Source organism: Portunus trituberculatus, chromosome 27 (assembly GCF_017591435.1).
Source record: "Portunus trituberculatus isolate SZX2019 chromosome 27, ASM1759143v1, whole genome shotgun sequence".
NCBI lineage: Eukaryota > Metazoa > Arthropoda > Malacostraca > Decapoda > Portunidae > Portunus > Portunus trituberculatus.
This window is the reverse complement of record NC_059281.1, coordinates 10017402-10028043: the sequence shown is the minus strand read 5'-3', so window position 1 is coordinate 10028043 and position 10642 is coordinate 10017402. Positions and strand designations below refer to the sequence as shown.

The 10642-nt window shown below is 45.9% G+C and overlaps 1 protein-coding gene across 11 annotated transcripts in view; it reads left to right on the top strand.

Annotated features, from left to right (window-relative positions):
* The first annotated feature begins 5903 nt into the window (after positions 1-5903).
* Positions 5904-10642, top strand: part of LOC123509344 (protein kinase C and casein kinase substrate in neurons protein 2-like) — a 135029-nt gene continuing 130290 nt past the window's right edge. For 7 of the 11 annotated variants that reach the window (XM_045263580.1, XM_045263578.1, XM_045263579.1 and 4 more), the window contains exon 1: positions 5904-6117. The gene's annotated coding sequence lies outside the window, so the exon portion shown is untranslated. The remainder of the gene's footprint in view (positions 6118-10642) is intronic. The other 4 variants (XM_045263583.1, XM_045263585.1, XM_045263581.1 and 1 more) reach the window with 2 other exon arrangements.

Here is a 10642-nt window from a genome sequence, read left to right as displayed (position 1 = left end):
AAAGGTCATTTCCTTCAGGTGATTTAGCTCAAAAAAGTCTTCCTGCTCTCTCTCTCTCTCTTTCTCTCTCTCTCTATCTATCTATCTATCTTACGTCCACCTCCCACAGATGACCAGCCGCGCCTTGAGGCAATAGGGAGGGTGTCCTTGGCGGTATTAATGTTTACAAACACTGGGGTGAGTGGGAGTGTTGTGATGACGCACGCGTGTTGAGCGACGGGATGGGGGAAGACCGGAGGGGAGAGAATGTAAAGGAGGCATTCATGGGGGGAGATAATGATGGAAATGATAATAATAAGGACAAAGGAAGAGGAATGTTAATATGTTGACTTTCTAACCTTGATTTTGTTTATTTTTGTTTACGTTTCATGGGTAAACTTATTAACTGTGTGTGTGTGTGTGTGTGTGTGTGTGTGTGTGTGTGTGTCGGTTTGTTTACTCTTTCCCAAGCAACGGGTGGGGTTAATGAAAGGTACTGTGCAGGTGTGGGCGTTTAGTGTTACCTGTGATTTGGGCCCTCTCTCTCTCTCTCTCTCTCTCTCTCTCTCTCTCTCTCTCTCTCTCCTGTCTCTACCATTTGTGATCTGAGGGTGACACGGAGCAAACTTATGAATTATTACCAACATATCGCTCCTCCTCCTCCTCCTCCTCCTCTTCCTCCTCCTCCTCCTTCTACGCCGTCTCCCTCTCTTCTTCCTTACCATCATCACCACTATCATCATTATCATCATCATCATCATCACTACAGTCATAATGTAATGCGTTGTATTTATGATAATTCAGTGTGTGTGTGTGTGTGTGTGTGTGTGTGTGTGTGTGTGTGTGTGTTTGTGTTTGTGTTGTAGTTAGCTCTCTCTCTCTCTCTCTCTCTCTCTCTCTCTCTCTCTCTCTCTCTCTCTCTCTCTCTCTCTCTCTCTCTCTCTCTCTCTCCACGCCATCCTACATTTCTCACTTTAGATAAACAAAGATTACCACAACACAAACAGCATAACCCCCTAAGAACTAACACGTGGCCAGCTTTTTTTTTTTTTTTTTTTTTTCGTTCTTACTTTGTGTTCCCTTGTGTTGGTTCGTATTAGACCTGTAGGAAGAGGCTGGAGAGAGGGAGAGAGAGAGGGAGGGATGGTGGTGGAGTGAGTAAGTAAGTGAGTGAGTGAGTGAGTGAGTGAGTGAAGTCCAGTCTCGAGTATTAGAAAGGGAAAAAAAAAGTACACGAAAGCCTTTACCCTTTTTGTCCTTTTAAATTTTCATGATATCCGTGTTACATTTTCCACTTACCTCCAGCTGTGCACCCCCCCACCCTCTCTCTCTCTCTCTCTCTCTCTCTCTCTCTCTCTCTCTCTCTCTCTCTCTCTCTCTCTCTCTCTCTCTGCCCCTCCCTTTCTCACTTTCTAACCCTTGCACTTGTATTGATTATTCGTGCACCCTGTATGTGTGTGTGTGTGTGTGTGTGTGTGTGTGTGTGTGTGTGTGTGTGCACCTGTGTGTCGTTAGCAACAGGAAAAAAAAAAAAAAAAAGGAGGTAGAGAGAGAGAGAGAGAGAGAGAGAGAGAGAGAGAGAGAGAGAGAGAGAGAGAGAGAGAGAGAGAGAGAGAGAGAGAGAGAGAGAGAGAGAGAGAGAGAGAGAGAGAGAGAGAGAGAGAGAGAGAGAGAGAGAGAGAGAGAGAGAGGCTAATAAAAAAGGACAGTTAAGGTAAGGGCCCCCCATTTTCTTCCGTCCCCCACTCCCACTTTCCCTTTCCCATCCTCCCTCTTCACTCTCCTACCTGTTGAGAGAGAGAGAGAGAGAGAGAGAGAGAGAGAGAGAGAGAGAGAGAGAGAGAGAGAGAGAGAGAGAGAGTGAGAGAGAGAGTTAGGACAAGGTGTGTGTTTAAATTTTCAAGTCAGCTCTATACCTTTCCTCCCCTCGCCCCCCTCTCTCTCTCTCTCTCTCTCTCTCTCTCTCTCTCTCTCTCTCTCTCTCTGGAATCCTCATAGTGACACTTCCCTCACTTGTTATTTCATCTCACTAATTAGTGGAGTTTATGAGAAGGTGGAGTGAAGGTCGTGTGTGTGTGTGTGTGTGTGTGTGTGTGTGTGTGTGTGTGTGATTAATGTCTTGCTACTAATAAATGTATTGATCTGATAAGAGACCTGAATATCCATCAAGATGTTCAAGGATCTGATCACGCTCCTCTGTTTGTCACCTTGTTGGTTGACAGTTACAGAACAATCTCACCTAATCAATTGCTAGAGATCATCTTCTCTTGGAGAGTCGTACTGCTCCATAAACTATGGAAACAGATTACGAAAGAGCGTATGCTACAAGAAAGTAGACATGGAGCCCCTGGTAGATGCATTGGAGCTGACTGCACCACCGGAGGTAAGCTGAATAGCGCTGGAATCGACGTCAGTGCTGCACTTTCGGAGGGTTGCCGAGTCATAATGGAGGCTGCGACTGCACTCACCAAACAACAGCCCATCACTGAGCATTTATGGGATGAGACACACCCGAGGTGGAAGAGACTGCTGGATTCTGGAGACAACAAATTGATTTGGAGAGCTATACACTGGAAAGGAGGTGTTGGAGGTGCTAACGCACTACAGTCAACAGAAGAACAGTTTAACGTACATTTTGAAGAATTATTAAGACAACCAAATGTAGAAAATTTAGTGCAGAACATAGAAAATGGTCCATATATGCCTGTGCTGGATGATCCTTTTACACCTAATGAATTGGACGTAGTTATACGCGACATGAGTGTCAATAAATCTTACAGTGGGTTGTGTCCAGGAATTATAAGAAGTCTACCAGTGAGGTGGGTCATGTTTTTGCTGACTATTTTTAATGTTGTGTTTTCCTGTGGTACTTATCCAATAACTTGGTGTTACAGTAAATTGATTGTCTTGTATAAGTCTGGTGATCGTTTACTTTGTAATAACTACAGAGAAATTAGCATTATGGATACACTTTCTAAGATTTATGACACTTTGATACTCAATAGGTTGAAACTGTGGTGTAACATAGATAAATGTCAGGCTGGTGCTCAGAGAGGTAGAGGCTGTGTGGAACAGATCATGACCTTAAGATTACTGTGTGATTACGCAGTATCTAAAAGAATTAAATTATATGTTTTGTTCATAGACTTTAGTAAAGCTTATGATAGGGTTCCTAGGTTTAAATTGATTGAGCGTCTCAAGACATTGGAATGTGGAAGTATAATGTTAAGAGCAATAAAGAGAATGTATGAGTCTACAAAAGTATTCTAAAATCAGCAGTCATAGATACATCTATTGGTGTTCGCCAAGGAGCACCGTCAAGTTGTTTGTTGTTTGTGTTATATGTGGATCATATGGTTCGTATGTTACGAACAGTGGGAAGTGATGGTTTTCTGGGAAATCTTCACTCATTGTTGTTTATGGATGATACTGTAATATTGGCTACAAGTAGAGAAATGTGCGAATTAAAGCTTAGTATTGTTCGTAGGTTTTGTGATGACAGTGGCATGGTAATTCATGAAAAGAAAACCAAATATTTTTAGTTAATGGCCAAGAAAATGACAAACTATCGTTGGTGAGCGGTGGAGTGAGTGTGGGTTATGCTTCTGAATATTTGTATCTCGGCGCTTGGTTTACGGAGTCAGGGAAAAGTGACTCAGCTGTGGCTCGACACGAAACTGCGTCTGAAGCAATTGTGAATAAATTCGCCATATTTTGTGCAAGTAAAACACAGATGCTATTCATTTATAAAAGAAAGGCATTTGACGCTGCTGTTATGTCATCTTTGTTGTGTGGTGCTGAAACATGGTTGTCAAATAGTATCAAAGGAATAGAAAAGCAATACAACAAATTGGTTAAGTGTGCACAAGGTGCAACTAAACTAACGTGCTATATCAGTGATATGAACCCTACTATGACAGTGCACCCGATATACACCACGAAAGAGTTTATACCGGACTACAAACGAGAAGCATTCACGAGACTTCGACTATGTCTCACAGTCTGAGAATAGAAGTAGGGAGGTGGAGCCGAACGCCGCCTGAAGAACGTGTGTCACTGTGATGCTTCTCAAGTACAAACTGAAAAACATGCTTTGTTGGATTGTCCCTTAACTGCCCATTGCCGAGAGAGGCACTTGATGCTGAACTTTGTTAGCATTCAAGATATATTCAATGAAAAAGTACATTTAGCTGAGTTATGTAATTTTGTATAAGAAGTACTTCATACCTTTTAATAATTGAATTAGTTATAGTATTGTTTTCCTCTCAAGTTTATTTGTTTCTTTATCATTTTCCATGGACAAAATATTAATGTATGTATCTATGAATTGATGTTAAGCTGCGTTTTTGTTTTGTCAATAAAAACTACTACTACTGTGTGTGTGTGTGTGTGTGTGTGTTACAGTAATGATTATAGCCTACGGTACCATTGATGCCCACACAGCCAGACGGCGGTAAATTTGCATATATATTAAAGCTTAAAAGTGCGGAAGCGGCTTACACGAGACCGGAGTTTGGCGCTGCCCTCCCCTATGTGTGTGTGTGTGTAATTCACTGTTTGATCTGCTGCAGTCTCTGACGAGACAGCCAGACGTTACCCTACGGAACGAGCTCAGAGCTCATTATTTCCGATCTTGGGATAGGTCTGAGACCAGGCACACATCACACACCGGGACAACAAGGTCACAACTCCTCGATTTACATCCCGTACCTACTCACTGCTAAGTGAACAGGGGCTACACGTGAAAGAGACACCCAAATATCTCCACCCGGCCGGGGAATCGAACCCCGGTCATCTGGCTTGTGAACCCAGCGCTCTAACTACTGAGCTACCGGACCGTGTGTAATTCACTGTTTGATCTGCTGCAGTCTCTGACGAGACAGCAAGACGTTACCCTATGGAACGAGCTCAGAGCTCATTGTTTCCGATCTTCGGATAGGCCTGAGACCAGGCACACTCCACACACCGGGACAACAAGGTCACAACTCCTCGATTTACATCATGTACCTACTCACTGCTAGGTGAACAGGGGCTACACGTGAAAGGAGACACACCCAAATATCTCCACCCGGCCGGGGAATCGAACCCCGGTCCTCTGGCGAAGCCAGCGCTCTAACCACTGAGCTACCGGGCCGTGTGTATTGTGTGTGTATGTGTGTGTGTGTGCGCGTGGTATTGGTGTTTCATTATCCTGACGGGGGAGTCTTTTCAGAGCCCTCAGGTAACCCAATGCTGGTAAATCAAACATACGCGCGGGAAGAAAGTTTCTCTCGCTGACGTTCTCCCTGTCACCCTTTCCTTTGGCTGTGTTCGTGTGCAGCAGCTGTAGTGGTTGTGATACGTGCGTTGGGTGCAGCTGGGTCTGGGAAGTTGTTGCTGGCCCGAGAGACTCCCCAGCTGGCCTCTCTGACTGTTTGTTGATGCTAAAGTGACGCTATTTGCCAGTAGAGTCACTCCATTCTGGTGAGGAGCGGCCCAGCGGTTGGCAGCCCTGGTATGGATGCCAGTGAGCGAGAAAAGCAGGGTTAGGTGGTGATAAGTCTTACCGTGTCTTGTCCGATGCTGGGTGTCTTTAGAGCATCCGTCGCCAGTCCCCTTCTACTCCAGGCAAAGGTCCTCTAAGCACTGGCATCTCAGAAACAAAAGCGACAGGCTCCCCGTGTGCTGATTTTTCCTTCATGCACGGTGGCAGCTGCATGATGAAAAAGTTTCCCCATTCCACAGAAAGGAGAGGGAAACCGGCTTTGTTCTCCCTTCCTTCATTAAAACAACGTTCTATATTGAGCACGAGTTGAGTTATAAAGAGATACAGTGGCCGAGGGTATCAAGTAATGAAGGGGATTATACCGGTAGGTGGCACCTCCTGCGTGCACTGCCAAGTTGCCAACCTTGCCCAGTAGACAGATCTCCATCCCCATCACCACGGGAATCAGTTGATAGTAAACAGTCGTGTGGTAGGGCTGTGTCGCTCTGAGGGCTCAGCTGGCATCCCTTGACAGTGCTCGTGACTTGTTATTGTGTCCTGAACCGTGTATTGATTGTGATTCACGCCTCTGCTTTGGATTCCTACCCGGAGGCGGCTCAGAAGGTGACGTCCCCGCTCGCCTGGTGGACTTTTTGCTGGTGTAGAAGCGCAAGGTGGGTGGTGAGGACACTGAGGGGCTGGTCAGTGAGGACCGTTGGCCTGGGGACTGTGGAATTCGTAACATGTAGCGGAGGAGGGAGGGCGGCGCGGGTCTACACACACATATACTCACACACAGAAGGACTCTTGACGGTGAAGATGGCGATAGCTCAACAAAAAGGCTTTAAGCAATGAATAAAGAGGCATGTGAAGGCTTCCAGTGGTGCCTAACGCTTGAACGGGCGTGTTAGAGGCCCCGCGGCGCCCCTAGCCACTCCCAACCCGCCCAAGACTCAAGACCAGGCGACGGGCGGAGTGTGGGCAGCCGCTTCCGTGTCGGCTGGTGGTGATGGTAGTGGTGGTGGTGGGAGACGGAGAAAGGCGGGACCGGTATGGCGTTTGGTGATGTCAGGGAGGTAGTATGTAGGGGGGAAGCTGTCGAGGGGGGCGGGGGTACCTGGGGCAAGGTTATTGGGTGTAGGTGGGGAGAGGTGAGTGGCAGTGGGTGGGACAAGGTAAAACAGGCATGGGGAGGATGTAAAGGACCAGGGGTGTTTGATGTGGTGGTGGGGGTGGTGATAAGGGTGGGGGTGAATGTCTTCCAAGTTTGAGGCCAGAGCACTGAGCAGGAAACACACACACACACACACACACACACACACACACACACACACACACACACACACACACACACACACACATTTCTCAATCTTTTGACTTTAAAATTCAATGTGTGTGTGTGTCTTGAATGTCGACTCTCCTTGTGTGTGTGTGTGTGTGTGTGTGTGTGTGTGTGTGTGTGTGTGTGTGCATTAATGCCTGCCAATCTGAGTTCCGTTAGGAGGTCATACTCTTGCAACTCAAGGTCGACCAGTGTGTGTGTGTGTGTAGGTGAGCCAACAGGTCATAACGGGCTGTAAGGGAGGGACACACACACACACACACACACACACACACACACACACACACACACACACGGTAGCTCAGTGGTTAGAGCGCTGGCTTCACAAGCCAGAGGACCGGAGTTCGATTCCCCGGCCGGGTGGAGATAATTGGGTGTGTCTCCTTTCACATGTAGCCCCTGTTCACCTAGCAGTGAGCAGGGTGAGACCCTGGCAGTGAGTAGGTACGGCATGTAAATCGAGGAGTTGTGACCTTGTTGTCCCGGTGTGTGGTGTGTGCCTGGTCTCAGGCCTATCCAAAGATCGGAAATAATGAGCTCTGAGCTCGCTCCGTAGGGTAACGTCTGGCTGTCTCGTCAGAGACTGCAGCAGATCAAACAGTGAAACACACACACACACACAATGAGAGAGAGAGAGAGAGAGAGAGAGAGAGAGAGAGAGAGAGAGAGAGAGAATGAACTCCTGACGAAGGAGAGAAAGTGCTCATTCCTTAGGTGAAGGCGGCGAAAGTGAAGGTAGTGAGTGCTGAGGAGGTAGGAAAGTGAGACAGGTGCAGGCACACACACACACACACACACACACACACACACACACACACACACACACACACACACACACACACACACACACACACAGATCACGCCACCACCTTTAGTTACCTCACCAAAGCATCACTATTTTACACCTGTCGGCCTATCCATCTGTCTTTCACCGTTACATTTTCCCCCTTTATTTCCCCCCCCCTTCGTTATTGTCTTTCCGTTGTGGTTGAAGTGGTCTCATTTTCCTCATGTCTTATCTCTTCTCGTCCTTGTCCTAATTGTTCCACCAATCTTAAAGAGAATGGAGATGCTGTTTTTTTACAATATTATCTCGTTTACCACTGATTCTTACGATAAAGATGATGGAGATAGCGTTTATGTGTGTGAGAGTGTGTGTGTGTGTATCCATATTAGGTAGCACTCCAGAATCGTGTGCAAATATTCGGATTCAAAGATGGCGGGTGATGCTGGTGGTGGTGTGTTAGTCTTGTGAGAATCTCGCTTTCATTTCATTCATCTCAGGCGCGTCTCATCTGCTGGGTCACTCCATTGTTCCTCCTCTCTTTCTCCATCTGGGCTTAAAAGAAAGGAAGGGCGGCCGTTAGCATATGTTGTTGGTGCTAAAGGACAGATGTTTAGGTGCCGTGTGATGTGGTGGTGATGTAAAGGACTGGTGCTGTGGTGTGGTGTGGTGCATGGAGGAAATGGTTTTGCTGTGCTGTGATGAGGTAATGCCACATGCCGGTGTACAGAAACGCTTTGCTTTCTCACTACAGCTACTCTCCAAGGCCACAAACATGATTATTAAGATTTTCAAGCGTGTATCTCCAGTTAATGATATAGAAATCTTGTCACTCTGCCTCTAGAAACGTAAATCACCTTAAAAACGCGTGTCAATTTAAATAAAACCTTTTGAAATAGTGGAGGTGAAGTATAAAGTGTTTGAGAATACGAGCCTCGAACAGATTAAGGGAAAATGAAGCTATGTTAAAGATTCAGTAAATTTGAAGAGGTGGTGGTGAGTTTTAAGGCAGGTGTGACATTCATTTGAAGATAGATGCCAGAATTAAAGTGTAAGAAAGGTGTGTTGATTGTAGGTGTATTTAAAGAGTATAACAGGTGTAGGAGTGTGTAGAAAGTGACTTGTTTGTGGACAGGCGTTACGTGGACGTCAGGATATAGAGGCAGAGTGCGTAACCGTGAAAACAAACGTGACATGAGAGGTAAGCGAAGGTAATTGAAGAAGAGGTAAGAAAAAAATAGATAGTGCAAGGTGAAAGGTATATACTGGTTATTGACAGGTAAAACTAAGTGTATTGGACAGATAAGAAGATGCATTACCAACTATAAAGAAGAAACCACTTAGATAACCAACATACTAATAGAATAGGAGAAAACCATCACGTTAAAGAAAAAATATATCACTAAAAACAAAACAAAAAATTAGTAAGATAGCTTTGAGAAGTCATAGAAGAGAAGTTAAGGAAGAGAATACAGCAAGATAGCTTTGAGAAAATTTAGAAGACTAGGGGACGAAGTTAAGAAAAGAAAAAATGCAGTAAGATACATTTGGGAAGACATAGAATAGAATAGTAAGGCACGTAGTTGAGAAAAGAAAAAAAAAACTAAGATAGGTTTGAGAAATTTTAGAAGACTAGGGCACGAAGTTAACGAAGAGAGAAGCTTGTAGTATCAAAGCCCGGAGGGAACAAAAGAGGAGTTAGAGACACCGCAAAGTGAAGTAAGAAATTGGCACAAGAGGAGTGACCACAAGAGATCAGATGAGAGGAGAGAGGAAAGAAGAGGAGGAGGAGTTGATACAGGCTAGCAATACGAGGAGGAGGAAGAGGAGAAGGAGGACAGTATAGAAGGGTAAAAATAGACGCAAACTGAGTAACAACATTGAAGGGGGAAGAGGAGAACAAGACAGACAGATAGCGAAGGGGAATAGCAGGGTGAAATATGGAGAGAACGAGGATTAGTAACTGAAGGAAGAGGTGAAGGACGAAAGGAGGAGGAGGAGGAGGAAAGAGAAGTGAAGAGTAACTGAAAGAGATAAGAGGAAGAAGAAGAAGAAGAAACAGGAAATGGAGATGATAATAGAGAGAAAGAGAGAGAGGATGGTTATCATGAAGGAGGAGATAGACAGAGATCAACACACACACACACACACACACACACACACACACACACACACACAAGGATGAGACGTGTGTGTGTGTCTGATGAAACCTGATGAGAGAGAGAGAGAGAGAGAGAGAGCGGTTCATCCAATAGGCATGGAGACAGCGGCTTCTTCTGATGGGAGTGACGTAGTGGTGGTGGTGGTGGTGGTGGTGATGGTGGTGGAAGAGGAAGACTATGAGCTGTAAGATAAGAAAATTGTCTCTACTATCTTATTTTTCTTACTTCTCTTCTTCTTCCTCCAAGATGTTTGTGTTGGTGATAAGGAAGGAATCTCTCTCTCTCTCTCTCTCTCTCTCTCTCTCTCTCTCTCTCTCTCTCTCTCTCTCTCTCTCTCTCTCTCTCTCTCTCTCTCTCTCTCCTCTCCTCCTTCATTCACACACACACACACACACACACACACACACACACACACACACACACACACACACACACACACACACACACACACACACACACACACACACACACACACACACACACACACACACACACTATTCCCTTCATCCTACTCTCCTCTCCCTCTCTCCCTCTCTTCCTTCTTTTCCTTCCCTTCCTGTCTACGTCTTACCCAGCCGGAGGAAACTGACCCCCCTTCCCTGCTCCCCCTCCTCTGCCCCTCCCTTACCCCGGCAAGCCCTGGGTAAATGAGGGGCGGCAGGGGCATGGCAGGGAGTGGCAGTCTACGTGCCTACCTGGGCTGCCCCTTGGCTTACCTGTCTGATAGTAAGCCTGCTCTTCGCCTCTTGCTTCCTCTCTCGTGTGATTCTTTCTTCCTCTCTCTTCTTCTTCTTCTTCTTCTTCTTCTTCTTCTTCTTCTTCTTCTTCTTCTTCCTCTCTTCTTCCTCTCTCGTGTGATTCCTCTTTTTTTTTTCCCCTCCGTCTCCTTCCCGTTCTCTCCCTCGCTCTCT